Here is a 13,585-nt window from a genome sequence, read left to right as displayed (position 1 = left end):
ATGACCAGAAATTAAGTGATATAAATTTACATAAAAAGTGCTATATTAACATTACATGCTAAAAAGCAAAATGTGTTCAAAATGAACAATGAATAAATTAATTAAATAAATAAATACTATTAACAAACAAATAAGTAAAAAGTAATAAACTAATATATATAAAATAAATAAATAAATAAATAAATAAATAAATAAATAAATATGTATGTAAAAAGTATTATGCAAAAATAAATTATGTCAAAATAAAAGTATTTTGATGCATGCTGAAAAGAGACCACAAGTTATTGTGAATAACTGAGTACTGAGTACATGTGGGGTGTTTCTAAAGTTTCAGTTGACTCAGCCCTTAGACATTCACAGTGATGTACAGCTGAAACTTTAGAACAAGAACATCTAGGTTTTTTTTTAAACAATTAAAAACAAATGGAGTGCCATTCCCATAGAGATTAGAATATTGTAGGGGTTACCTCTAGCAATTAATCTGAGATCAGTCCCATGAGGTTCTTCTGCTCTTTAGTCACAAACAGGGGACTGGTTGTAAATCAGCTTTTAAAAGGACATTTCACACAATACAAGCTAAAGGGTGTGTTACACCACATTATATAAGAGGATCGTTTTGATGTCACACCTATGACAGTGCAAATTTCCCTAGAGGTATCACCAACCCTTTGATTTGTGGGATGGAAAAAAAATATTACAAATGTGTACTGCATAAGGAATAATAATTCAAATGAAAAGCAGCTCGGAAGTCAACAAATTAATATTGCTGGCATGGGCCATTCAGAAATCCCCCATTAGCAGTAATATATGCTCGTTTTCCCGTGATCAAAGTAATTCTTTAAACGAATGGATCCTTTGGTGACCCTGGCTGAAGGCTGCATTTCATTTAATTTTAATTAATATAGCCAGCTCTCAAGCACAGATCAGGGCTGCGTGGAGGACATGACTTCATTCAATCACCTAGGCCTACGCTCTTCCATCTGGAGCCATAAATCTGGTACTAAAGCCTGTAGCGTTGTGCTCCACAACCATGCTAATCACAACTACTATCATTTTTTGATTTTTACATTTATATGACTAAAGAGCATTCGACTTTCTTATAAAAAATTACCAAGTCTAAACCGGCTTTGGTACAAATCAAATCCCCCCTTTACCCTTTTTCTCTCAACTATAATCATGAAAATGAAATGGTACATAACAGTTTGCTTATCTGATGGAAATCAGTAATCAATACCGGCTGTGCATGATGAACTGAATATCAACTAAGCAAGGATGTACACAAATAAAAGTGATTATCATTGCATAAGTAATGCACACACGCATAAAAACGTGCTTAAACAGATGTATAATCGTTCTTAATATCATAACCATTCATTCAACATCTGATCTTCAATCACCTTAAACGGCAAACTAATCAGGCATACAAAAATCGTGTATACTAAAGATCAGATGATGGTCTTTTCATAGTACATTACAGCATCAGCAGTGACATTTCACAAATGTTTCATTACCAGCAAGGAAAATGTGATTGAATGGGCCTTGTATCAGTGTGCTACTAGGGCCCTGTTTACATCTGGTATTAAAGGATTAGTTCACTTTAAAATGAAAATCATCTCAAGCTTTACTCACCTTCAAGTATGTTTATAATGGATGGATGCACTTTCTTGAGCTTTATACTCATTGGTCCCATTCACTGCCATTATAAAGCTTGGATGCATCAGGATATTTATTAATTAACTCTGATTGTGTTCATCAGAAAGAAGAAAGTCATATATACCAATAGATGGCTTGAGGGTGAGTTAAGCTTGGGTTAATTTTCATTTTAAAGTGAACTAATCCTTTAAGATGCATTTTGGTCGATCGGATCACATGTAGACGAGGGAGACAAATTCCCGTTTACACCTGGTGTTTTAATCGGTCCCTTTTGTCCACTTTCAACCACTTCTGTCCTGATTTCTTTGAGGGGAGGGTCTTTGGGCAGGTAAATGTTTGGGCTTTTTCAGATCTTTTTATCTAATAAGCGCACGCAATTTACGTATGAACTCAACGATGGCCAAACATACGTAGAGTATCAGCTTTTGTTTCTGCTCTGACAGATGCAGGACCACGCCAAACACTGTGTGTGCATGTCAGAAATCAGGAACGGTGAGAGAACATTGTGCTTGGTACATTCAAACCAAACTTAGGTCTTCAGCCGACAAAGTTTGAATCCCATCTAGCTACCGTGCTTCCCATAATGTTTACACATAAGGTCAGTAGGCGGAGAGTAGGTGATCTTTTGTGGCCGTTTGAACACATTCAACCACATGAGAGTCTACACTACGAAAGCAATCCGGTCAAATGCATTTTTCGACTACCTCTGGAAGTAGTCGAAAGTGGACAAACAAACATTTTAGACCCCGTTTACACCTGTATTTAGCGAAACAGGGCCTAGATGATCTCCACTGGGTAAAAGAGTGAGCAAAACCAACACGCAATTAAAATGCAAGGTAAAGACGTGATAAAGTCAACATCCTTGCATCAAAATAAATTCATTACATGTACCACAGTTCATTTTTCATTATCACATTATAGGGCACAATTTGACTGCCACAAAACAAGAGCACAGTGTCACCAATCATCACACCACCAAATAACTATTCAGAAATTCCTTTACTAGTAAAGTTACAATGACATTTAAACACAAATAACCCAGTCAAATTTGAAGCAGGAAAAATTGCTCCCGTTGTAAAGAAAGACAAAATTCAAGAAGTGCTACATTGTGGGGAATAGCTAATCACTGTAGAAATGGAAAAAGCATAGTACAAGCCTGTACGAAAATATCTGAAGATTAAGGAAACTAGAGATGCACTGATTGATCGGCCAGGGATCGGAATCGGCCTATTTCCCTCATGATCGGCCCAGATCAGTGATTGGCCGATCAGTCTCACTTTTACCGATTCCGAGCCAATCTTTTTTTTTTTTTTTTACCAGCGGCACAGGCAATAACTTCAGCTGCGCGTTCTCGCTCTCTTCTCTGTCACGGTGAAGTGACACACACCCGCGCGGGCGCCTCCTCTCTCACTCGTCTCATTCGCTCCGGTTAAATAGTGCTTGTATTGCGCATAATTTTAGTCATTCCCGCAGGTTTCGCACTCACACCGAAAGCGCACGCACCACTGATCTATATTAGTGAAGTGAACAAGCCACGCTCAGTCTCAAACAGAGACGGAAGTCAAACAGAGTCACAAGTACCAAAACGAGTAGCATAATGCGCTTAAACTGTCAAAATACATACAAAAGTATGTCAAAACCAGCGGCACAGATAAAGAGATAAACACAGTCAGTTTTGAATCGTTAAATAGCTAAGAAAGTGAACCCATGTCATGTGTAACAGCATTGGGTCTGTTGAACACCGTTTATAAACTCTTAAAGGGACAGCAGTCCAATTTTCCTGCTGCTGTCTGTAATGTTAATCAAAGAACAAAAGACAAAGAAAATCACTTTCTGCTCTTGACTGAATACGTTTTATAGCTTTAAATGGTAAGAATTGATCTGTATTAATATTTACAATAAAGACTACAGAAATTTAGGTAACCAATGTAAAAATAACACTGAATGTGTCATTTTACATTTGATTACTTTCTGTAGTATTTCTTACCTGAATAGAAACCCAATTAACCCAAAAAAACTTAGTGTCATAGCTTTCTTTATTCTATTGCATTTATTTGAGGGCAATTCCACGCAAATGTCATCTTTACCATGAAAAAAAAAAGTTTTTACCAAAAGCACAAAACCCTTTTTAAATTATCCATTTAGGTCTGTATTATACTGTATTAATGTGCTCTAACAGAAATTTTAAGAAAATTGCCATGTTTATCCACAATATATGTGGTAAGCAACAATGCTTAAATTACATTTTCAACCAACCATATTTCATGCTTTCAAAAAGGGATCAAAGACCACCCTTTTTTAAACTTTATTTTAACAGTAAGCGTTGTGCAGAAAGATGGAGGCATGCCTGAGAAATAAATACACTCATTTTGTCATAACAGCACTGCCTGATGAATTTATAAGGGCGGGAATAAAGAGGTCAAGACGCTTCAGTGCTCTGTCACGTCCGTAACGTTTTAAAGATTAAGTTTATGTCATATAACAATTATTTATGCAAATAACTTGAAACTTTATATGCAAAGCTAAATTATGTTTATGCTTATTAGGATAAACAATTCATTTCACTACGTTGCTCTGAACAACCATAAAAAGCGTTACGGACGTGACCGTTACGGACGCTACATATTAAATCCTTTGACTTTGCTTCTTTATTTTGCCATCATCTGTTTCAGGCTTACCATATCAGAACATATCCAATAATCGCAATACTCTTTGTGCTTTGTTAGTTTTAATATGAAAAAGGTTTAACTTTCAAATTCAGTCGATTTATAACAAAATTTAAACCATAGATGTCGCTCTTTAATAGCTACGGCGCGTGACAGATTAGCTACTGCAGCGCCTCAGATCAAGCGGATCAGGCGCACACGAACCGATCTTCTCTTCCTCTTGCAGGTTACAGAACGAAATATGAACATCAAAAGGTAGGCCTATATGATACAGTACAACTTCTAGAAGAGCATTGTGTCTCATGGGACACTTCCCTCGGATGTCGCGTTTTTACCTGTTGGTTAAAAAATGAATAGCCTATTGATCACAATCCGCGCGATCAAGCTGATAAAATAAAAATAATAGGATTGCAATAATTTTGACTTGAAATAAAGTTTGATCATTTTGACTCAAGGCTCAGCTTTAAACTGTTAAAACTAGCCGAAATCCGTGTGATCATTTAGACAAAACATGAATGCGATTGACAATAGTGTACGTCAATCGGTTCACCTGACTGTGTGGAAACATGCGATTTTAAACTGCTTTATGATAAACATTAATATTTATCAATGTATTTTAGCAAGCAGTTCTGTAAGAACTCATGGTCTCTGAATTGATTCTTAAACAACGCACACGCTTGTCAACGTGAGAAATAGGTCTAATCATGGGCGTACGGGACACCCCCGCAGCCCCCGCGGTGCGTGGGGGTCCCCACCCATATAGGCCCCGTCGCAGATTCACCTATTTATATGTAGCCTTTGCTTTTTTTTTTTTTTGCTTTTTTTTTTAGAACTGAACTCAGTTGACTAAATATGAAAATAAAGCATCCAACTGAAGCCCAAAAATGAAAGCAGAATATCATAAAAAAAAAGGCTAGTGCTACACTGTAAAAAATATTCCATAGTTTTTACAAAATAAATTTGGCAGCTGTGGTTGCCAGAATAATTTTGTAAAAATACAGAAAAACGTAAATTTTACAGTATAAAACTGTAATGTACAAACAAGAAAATATGAATGTAAACCAGTAAATTCAATGCACACTACCACTAAAATCTGTTTTGTACCTTTAACATATACTGACCACCACCATAATAATGCAGGTGGTAAAAGAGAAAGCCACATGAAGAATCAGAGTTCATCACAAGTAGCTTTTCCACGAGCTGAATACTAATATTTAGAAGGTGCAAAGATAATTCACGCAAACACAATACACCATCATGGTAACCCACAACACTTGCATAATGCAATAAACATTCATTAAACAACAGAAGATGTAACATAAAACCCTAATGTACATAACTGATAACAAAAACTAAGAAACATGACTATTTAAACAAAATACTTTCAAATGTGGAGTGTCACACAGGGAATTGTGGGAATATCAGTTTACAGTTTTTGACTGTAAATTATATATTGATTTGTTCATTTTTACGTCTAAAAATTTACATTAAATGTCTGGTAAGAGCTTTTACAGTTTTCCCTGTATTTAGTATGGGAACTTACTGTTAATCTATTTACAGTTTTTTTTTTCCGTAGTGTTTTTTACAAAATTTCACCGTTAAAATCACATTCATTTTTTTACATGTAAATTACAAAAGGGGGGAAAATTCACTATTGTTTCCATCGCCAGTTTGTAAGGTAGCCAAGACAACAGAAAGCCTTGACGCGCTGTGTTACCGTTAGCGGACGTGTGCCGACGAGACAAATAAATATGTTCATTCTTTGCTGAGATATTATTATTATTATTATTATTATTATATTAGGCTATTATTATTATTATTATTAGATATTGCCCAAGCATATTTACCCCATCGCCAGCTCTGCTAATGGTCAGCTACCGGGATGGCTGAAGTACTTTTCCATGCCTAGCCAATAAGTCTAGAGTTGTTTCTTTATTCTTTTACTATACATGAATTATCATGATGCACCGATCGAAATTACTGAAAATTTGCAGCCGAAACAGCAATTTACGCGCTTGTCTAGAAGGGAACCTTATATAGCCTACGCAAATTTGTCTAAATTAGAATTTAGACCAGCTAAAATATATTGTTAGACCAAAAATATCTTATCGATTAATTAAGTAATAAAGACATGTAATAAAGTAATAAAGAAATTAAAAAAAAAATAATAATAAAAAATACGTCTATTGCTTCAGCCTTATTCAAAGGCCGCGGAAACATGAGTTCGTTTCTTACGCAATCCATTCCACACCCGACGTTCATGGTTTTCTTCCCATTTATTAAATATAGGCAATTGGTTGATGAAACATTGATTGAAATTAAGATACAATTTCTACAAAACGAAATTCACTTTAAAGAAAGACTTAATATAAAACAAAACTTAATGAAGTGGTCAAACTTATGTCTGACCCGCTGCATGTCTCCCAACATTGCGCATCCGTCATGCTATTCAATTATCATAATCAACGAGATGAAATAAAAAAAAAAAAAAAAAATAATAATAATAATAATAATAATAATAGGCTATAGCCCACTATAAATATGAAACTAAATTTGCTACATTTTATCCCTCTGGCCGACGAACGCGCCTGCGCTTTCTGATGGATTTTTTCCTCATGACAGCTGAAACAACTGAAAACAGGCCTTCCCTCATTTTTGGCGATAGCCTATAGACTAGTGCAAGACTACAAATGGTCTACTTGTATTTGTGTACGCTCACAATAACAACAAACCATTGTACTTTTGTAAAATAAAATAAATAAATTAAAAAAACTGCGTGCGCTTTCAGCTGCCTCTCTACTAGAATCTTTCTGGAACGTCTCAGAAATTTTACTTAAACTCAGAGAATAATTGTAGCCTACCTAAAGAAAAAAAAACATTTTTCGATAAGAAATTCATAGGTCTGTTTTAAATAAGAGGCGATCTTTCCGCTGGAACGTGTTGTTTCTGAAATCATGGCCAGTGCTCGTTGCCGCTGTTATCAGTTCTCTTGGCGCTCGTGCACACGCGCAGTTTTCACACAGACAATCGAGCGTTTCGTTCTGGTAAAAGCACAAAACAAAATGCACACAACGTGTCCTTGCTCTTGATGTACAATCACTGATGAACACCTTTGGTTTTAATGAGTAAATAGCCTATAGTTATTCCTGCCTGCCGGTATTTAGTCTGCGATATCAAAATCACTAAACATTATAGCATATATACTAGCCTAATATTATTCAATAATAACATCAAATGTTATTAACCTTTATTTTTTCTAATCAAACCAGTTTCAGAACGTTTATAATACAGAAGGAACGCTGGAACAGAAACGTTAAAATACCGATTCTGCTCGGAGTGGAGTGATTTATTATTATTATTATTATTATTTCGTTTTTAAGCCCTGGTATAAAGTTTAGTAAAATGTTGATAAATTGTGCAGTCTTATACTGGTATCCCAGATTTCAATATTTGGTAGTTTAAATGCCTGCCTGAGGTCTCTGTGAAAGTTTTAAAGCAGTTTTAAAGCAGTCTCATGTGCCGCTTTCAGACCGGTCACGTCCGTAACGGAAAACTGTCACATCCGTAACGTTGTTTTTTCCTCATTTATGCGGACACGAAAAATGAAATACAATTATTATTTTATGCTCTGTGGAGAGCCAACCCTTCTTCATTAGGTGGGCAGTATTACTTTTGGTTTGCGCAATATAATTCGCAGAATTCTTAAAAAATATGTTGTCACCCAAAACTTAGTGACTTTTTTTGTCACGTCCGTAACGCTGTATATTTCCCTCATCTAAAATATAAAACAATTGTATAGACTGACATTTTTCTAATGTCTGGACTCCTTTAGTAAGGGATTATGAATATATAAATAGACGGTTTAATATGTTGCTATTAAATGCATTCTTTGAGCGTTTATATTTCAAGTTTTGACTCCAAATGTCACGTCCATAACGCTGGAATTGCCCTTGAGCTTTTTATATTTTATTACTGACTTTTACTTTTTTTTATGAAAATAAAACTTTGCATTGAAGAAAAGTAGATTTTTGTTTGTATATGTTGTCAATTATAGTTCTTAAAAAGAAAATCGGAATTTGCAAAAATCGGTATCGGCCGATCTCACTAACAAAAAAAATCGGAAATCGGAAACGGCCAAGAAAATTGCAATCGGTGCATCTCTAAAGGAAACGAGAGGAGATATTATTCAAGAACAGACTCAGGTTCTGCCGTCCAGGCAGAAACGTATGTAATACTGCTCCACATAAACAATAGATGATGCTACTAAAGCTAAATGGGATAACACAGAATCTCAAGTGTCATGCATAAGTTTGAAGTTCAAAATACACTTGTAGTCACATGACCAGGTACTGCACAGGTACAGAGTCGTATCTCAAGTGAAAGGGACATCAAGCATGTGGGTCTGGAGTAAAGGGGCCTTAACTTCTAAGAATATCCATCTCTGCCTGGCTGCTCTTGACCTCCACCAGCTGAGCATGAAACAATAAATCCTACAAGGTTTAAAATAAAGCAATTAGACCTACTAGAATGAGGCTATAAGACCACCAAAACACACTCCACTCAGTCCCCCTTTTTTTTTTCTTTTTTTTTTTTTTATATCATCTCATGCTCTCCCTTTCCCCTCCAAACTATCCCTCTCACGCCAGTCCCGTGAGCCCCAGCACTGGTGATTGCAGACCCCCTTTATGCACTCACAATAGGTAGAGAATCCTGTCTCCTGGCAACACATCCTACTGAGAATGCCTGAGAGGGGATAAGCGAAAAGGGGGAAGGTAATGCAGATAAAGAAAGAAGGAGTGAGCGATACAAAAAAAAAAAAAAAAAAAAAAAAAGTGGGGGAGGCTAAATGAGAGGAGAGTAATGGCTTGGTGTGGACAGAGAGAGAGAGAGAATGTAAACAAAAGACTAACAGCTATGGGGTTTACAATCAGTTTTAAATTGAAGACAACAATTACAGTCAGCTGCAGATCAGAAAAACACATTAAGTCAAAGTTAATCATAGGTAACAGACAGACCTGGGAGCACCAACTGAATACACAGTTCAGCCCTAAACGGATGGTTTTTATTATCACAATATATATTGTAGAAAAATAAATATTGTAAATGTTGTTTTTCCAATATCAGGCAGCGCTAGTAAAAAATAAAATAAATAAATAAATAAATAATACACTAAAAATGTATGCAGCATATTAGGGCTGGGCCGTAGTTCACGGAGAAGCCACGCAAAATCGCGTTCAGTATCGAAGATGAATCGACTTCGATAATGAACCCGATTTTGTGTGGCTTATCAGTGAAGTACGGCTCTGTCTATTAAAAGGCGCTCCATTTTAAAGCAGGTGATGACGATTTAGCGGTAATCAGGGAACCGGCTTTACTGACGAAATGCGCGTGAGAATCGCATGCGATATATCGCCCAGCCCTACAGCATATATATTATATTATATTATATTATATTATATTATATTATATTATATATATATATATATATATATATATATATATATATATATATATATATATATATATATATATATATATATATATATATATATATATAAATATATATAAAATATATATATATAAATATATATATATATATATATATATATATATATATATAAATGATACGCAACAGGAAAGAGATTTGGAAGAAACTTTCCACAGCTGATAAGACAGCTTAGTCCATCTCTCTGGTGTACAGACAAATAGAACACAGTTGATGTATTTCAAAAGCTGACAAAATTGTGCTACATAGCATGTGCAGCTGTTTTGCATGCAGTACAGCAGAACTTGAATTGTAATTAGGTTGTCATACGAGAATGGCTGGAGTACAAACTGAGCTCTCTCTCTTTCTCACATAAACTCTCATTTTAGAAGCAGTCAAGTGGAAGTTATTTTGGGGTTCCGGCAGTAGAAGAAAAATGACAAAGCAGAGTGTGACGGCTCTATATAGGATCGTGGCATGCTTGGCATATTTTCGTCGTAAGGATTACTACTTGCAGATAATTCCCATTTAAAAAACACTGCAGATGCCAGCTACTTAAAAAATAAATAAATAAATAAATAAATCCCTCCTAGCATCACACTGTCTTGTAGCAGAAAGCAAAAAGCCAAAATATGCAAGAATTAATTTGACAAATTAAAAGGTTTTTTTAATGAAACAAAACATCTCCCTACAGCCAACATCTGGATTGAGTCAAACATTTGGCTTTAAGTGTAAAACAAAGCAAATTATGAGCAAGCACAAAGAAACAAAAGCAGAAGATGAGCACATCAATTTTGTGCCAATTCAACAATTGTTTAAGACATTTAGCATTTGTACTACTCTACTTTACTGCAGAAGTGCTAATATTGTTGGCTCCAGCATGATAAATTGCTTGTGCTTTTCCTCATTTGTAAGTCGCTTTGGAGAAAGCATCTGCTAAATCATTACATGTAAATGTATTCTTGCTTTTCCTGCAAATATGCCTCCTAATAACATTTCACTACCAGTCCTGTAAATAAATAATCTGAAGAGGAAATTAACTGAACAGGAAAGAGAAAAAGAAGTCAGTGGCCAGTAGTGTGAAGCACCATTAGCAGATCTCTTATCAGTGATGAGAATCTTTTGATTCTTTAAATCAACCCCCCTCTGACTCTCTCGTCCTCAAGGAATTATCATCTTATGAGGTGCCTGAGCCAATGGGCCATTGCTCTCGTTTCCCTTAGCATCTGCTTATCATCAACTCCCTCCTCCGCTCCTTTCTCTGCCCTTCAGACAAAGAGCTAGTGACCTTTCCTCTCCTCTCCGCTCTGCTCCCTAACCCTGAGACAGACACAGTAATGAATGCAAAACCATTTACATTTTTCCCTGCCCACCTCTAGGTCACTAAAACACACCCTCCCCCATCACAAATAATGCAACACTTTCCCATAGTAGGAATCCCCTTTGTCTATGGTTAAGAGTCAGACTCCTACACTTTATGCTGGAAATAGATGACTTTGTTTTCTGTTGTTTTGGGATGCAAACTGCATTTCTCCTGTGTGCCAGAGTTAATTAAAAAAAGATGGAAAACAAATTAGAAAGTTATAGCATAGTCACACAGGATGTGCAATGTCTATTATATGGATCGTTAATCCGTACGGACCAGACACCACGGTTCAAAACGCAAGTGATTCTCAGATTAACTGCAAAGTTTGACCATCATACAATGAAAGTTTAGCATTTGAACGTGTTTTAGGTCCTGTCAGTTTAAACAGTCAAGAGATTTTAAAACATTTGAACACACAAAGACGCGAAAGACAACTCAATTCTGAACGTGTGGCTGTTTTCTGTGCACACACTATATATATATATATATATATATATATATATATATATATATATATATATATATATATATATATATATATATATATATATATATATATATATATATATATATATATATATATATATATATATATATATATATATATATATATATATATATATAGCAGAAAAGCTAAATATTGCAATGTCAGTTTTTTCCAATATTGTGCAGCCCTACTTCACACAAAAGATGGGCACAAAATTTGCAAAGCTATATGGTATACAATAAACAGAAAAAAAGAAAAGAAAAAAAAAATCGAAATCAAAATGGGACTTAATGGGACTAATTTTGGCAGCCCAAAATTGCTGACTTACCATACATTTTAAATGTTTTTAATTATTATTAAATTTAATTACCAATTTGTTTGGGCACAGAATTATCTAGCTTATATTGGCCAAACCCTTTTACAAAAACATTACAGAAATAAGGGGGGAAAAATATAACTTGCATTAGATTTTGAATTAATTCTTGATCGCAAAATCCTGGTAGGACAGAATAACTTCTTATAGTGTGTTTTGCAAATAGTCACTGTAAAATAATCTGTTTGAGTGATAAACATTTGTACTATTTCTGTGCCATTTTCTGTGGAAAGGATTTTGTAAAATGTGTTAAACAGAGCAGAATCCACTACATACCTATTGGTAGCTGAAAGCATAATCAATTTACCCAGAATATATAATTAATGAACATGCACACAGTGGGGGAATGTGTAGAAAAATTACAGGCATTCTAATTCTGCTGAATTTTTCTGTGAGCTTAGTCACAACACATTCCAAGTAACTCAACATTAACTGGAAAAATGTAAATGAGATCTGTAAAACTGAAACAAATCACATAAAAAAGAAGAGATAAAAGAAACTCTTACAGGTTTAGAATCACATGAGGCTGCATAAATGACAGAATTTTCATTTTTGGGTTAACTATCGCTTTAAGATATGATCATGGTCTCAAACACAAATGGAAACCAAGCAAGTGGACTAGGAGGAACAAACTCTTCTCAATTCATGTAAACAAGCAGACAGTGCTTGCTAAGAGGCCAGTCCAGGATAAAAGCCCTCAGGTGAAGAGACAGACTGCTGATTCCATAAATCTCTCTTGTCTACTGGGACCAACATTAATCTAGACACAAATATATTTCCACACAGTTTGTCTCTCTTTTTCAATCCGTGTCAAACAAACTCACAAACAACTTGAGCGATCAGACGACACAGCCGATCGAAACTAAATCCACCGGTTCAGTGACCTCTTCCATCTGCATTACATATCAAAACTATTCCCATAACAACTAAACAAATCACAAAGCAGCTTAAAAAAATAAACACTGCTCTGCCCCTGGATCATTTTTTGTTGCACTTTTTCTTGTTTATGAAAAGAAGCAAGTTTGGAGTGTGAATCAATTTGTAATATTGTATCACTGAGTGATACAACACTGTTCACCAGTGACACCACAACACATTTTCTTCCAGTAACTTTAATGTTATTTGAGCAACTGTGAAGTAAAGCTCACAGTGTGAAATATAAAGCTTACAGAATAAGTGAGACGGGTGGGAAAAATGCAGAATGAAGATGTAAAACGATAAATCTGCTCTTCTAGATTTCTCTAAGGGGCAGAAGAGAAGTTGAAAGTGGATACATTTCATTTTTGTGTGTACTTCTAATCCGACAAAACCAGACTAATAACGGTCTTTGATCAGAAACTCAGAGCTGGTCTTTACAGAGCAAAACAGACACTACACACATAAAATGTTGAGTACACGTTAAATTAACTATTTAATTGAGAGCTACAACACCAATCAAATGTAAAACTGGCACACATAATCCCACACTCACATGGACACACAACGGCCTGAAGTTCTCACGCATGTCTTTAATGATTTTGGAGGGGCCAAGAGAGCAGAGGGCTCAGACTGACAG

At 35.3% G+C, this 13,585-nt stretch overlaps 1 protein-coding gene across 1 annotated transcript in view; it reads right to left on the bottom strand.

Moving 5' to 3' along the window:
• cxadr (CXADR Ig-like cell adhesion molecule) overlaps nucleotides 1-13,585 on the bottom strand; it is a 53,970-nt gene that overhangs the window by 20,386 nt on the left and 19,999 nt on the right. The gene's annotated exons all lie outside the window — the stretch shown is intronic.

This window comes from Megalobrama amblycephala, linkage group LG2 (genome assembly GCF_018812025.1).
Source record: "Megalobrama amblycephala isolate DHTTF-2021 linkage group LG2, ASM1881202v1, whole genome shotgun sequence".
Lineage (NCBI taxonomy): Eukaryota > Metazoa > Chordata > Actinopteri > Cypriniformes > Xenocyprididae > Megalobrama > Megalobrama amblycephala.
The sequence above is the reverse complement of the archived record's forward strand: the minus strand, read 5'-3'. Positions and strand labels throughout refer to the sequence as shown.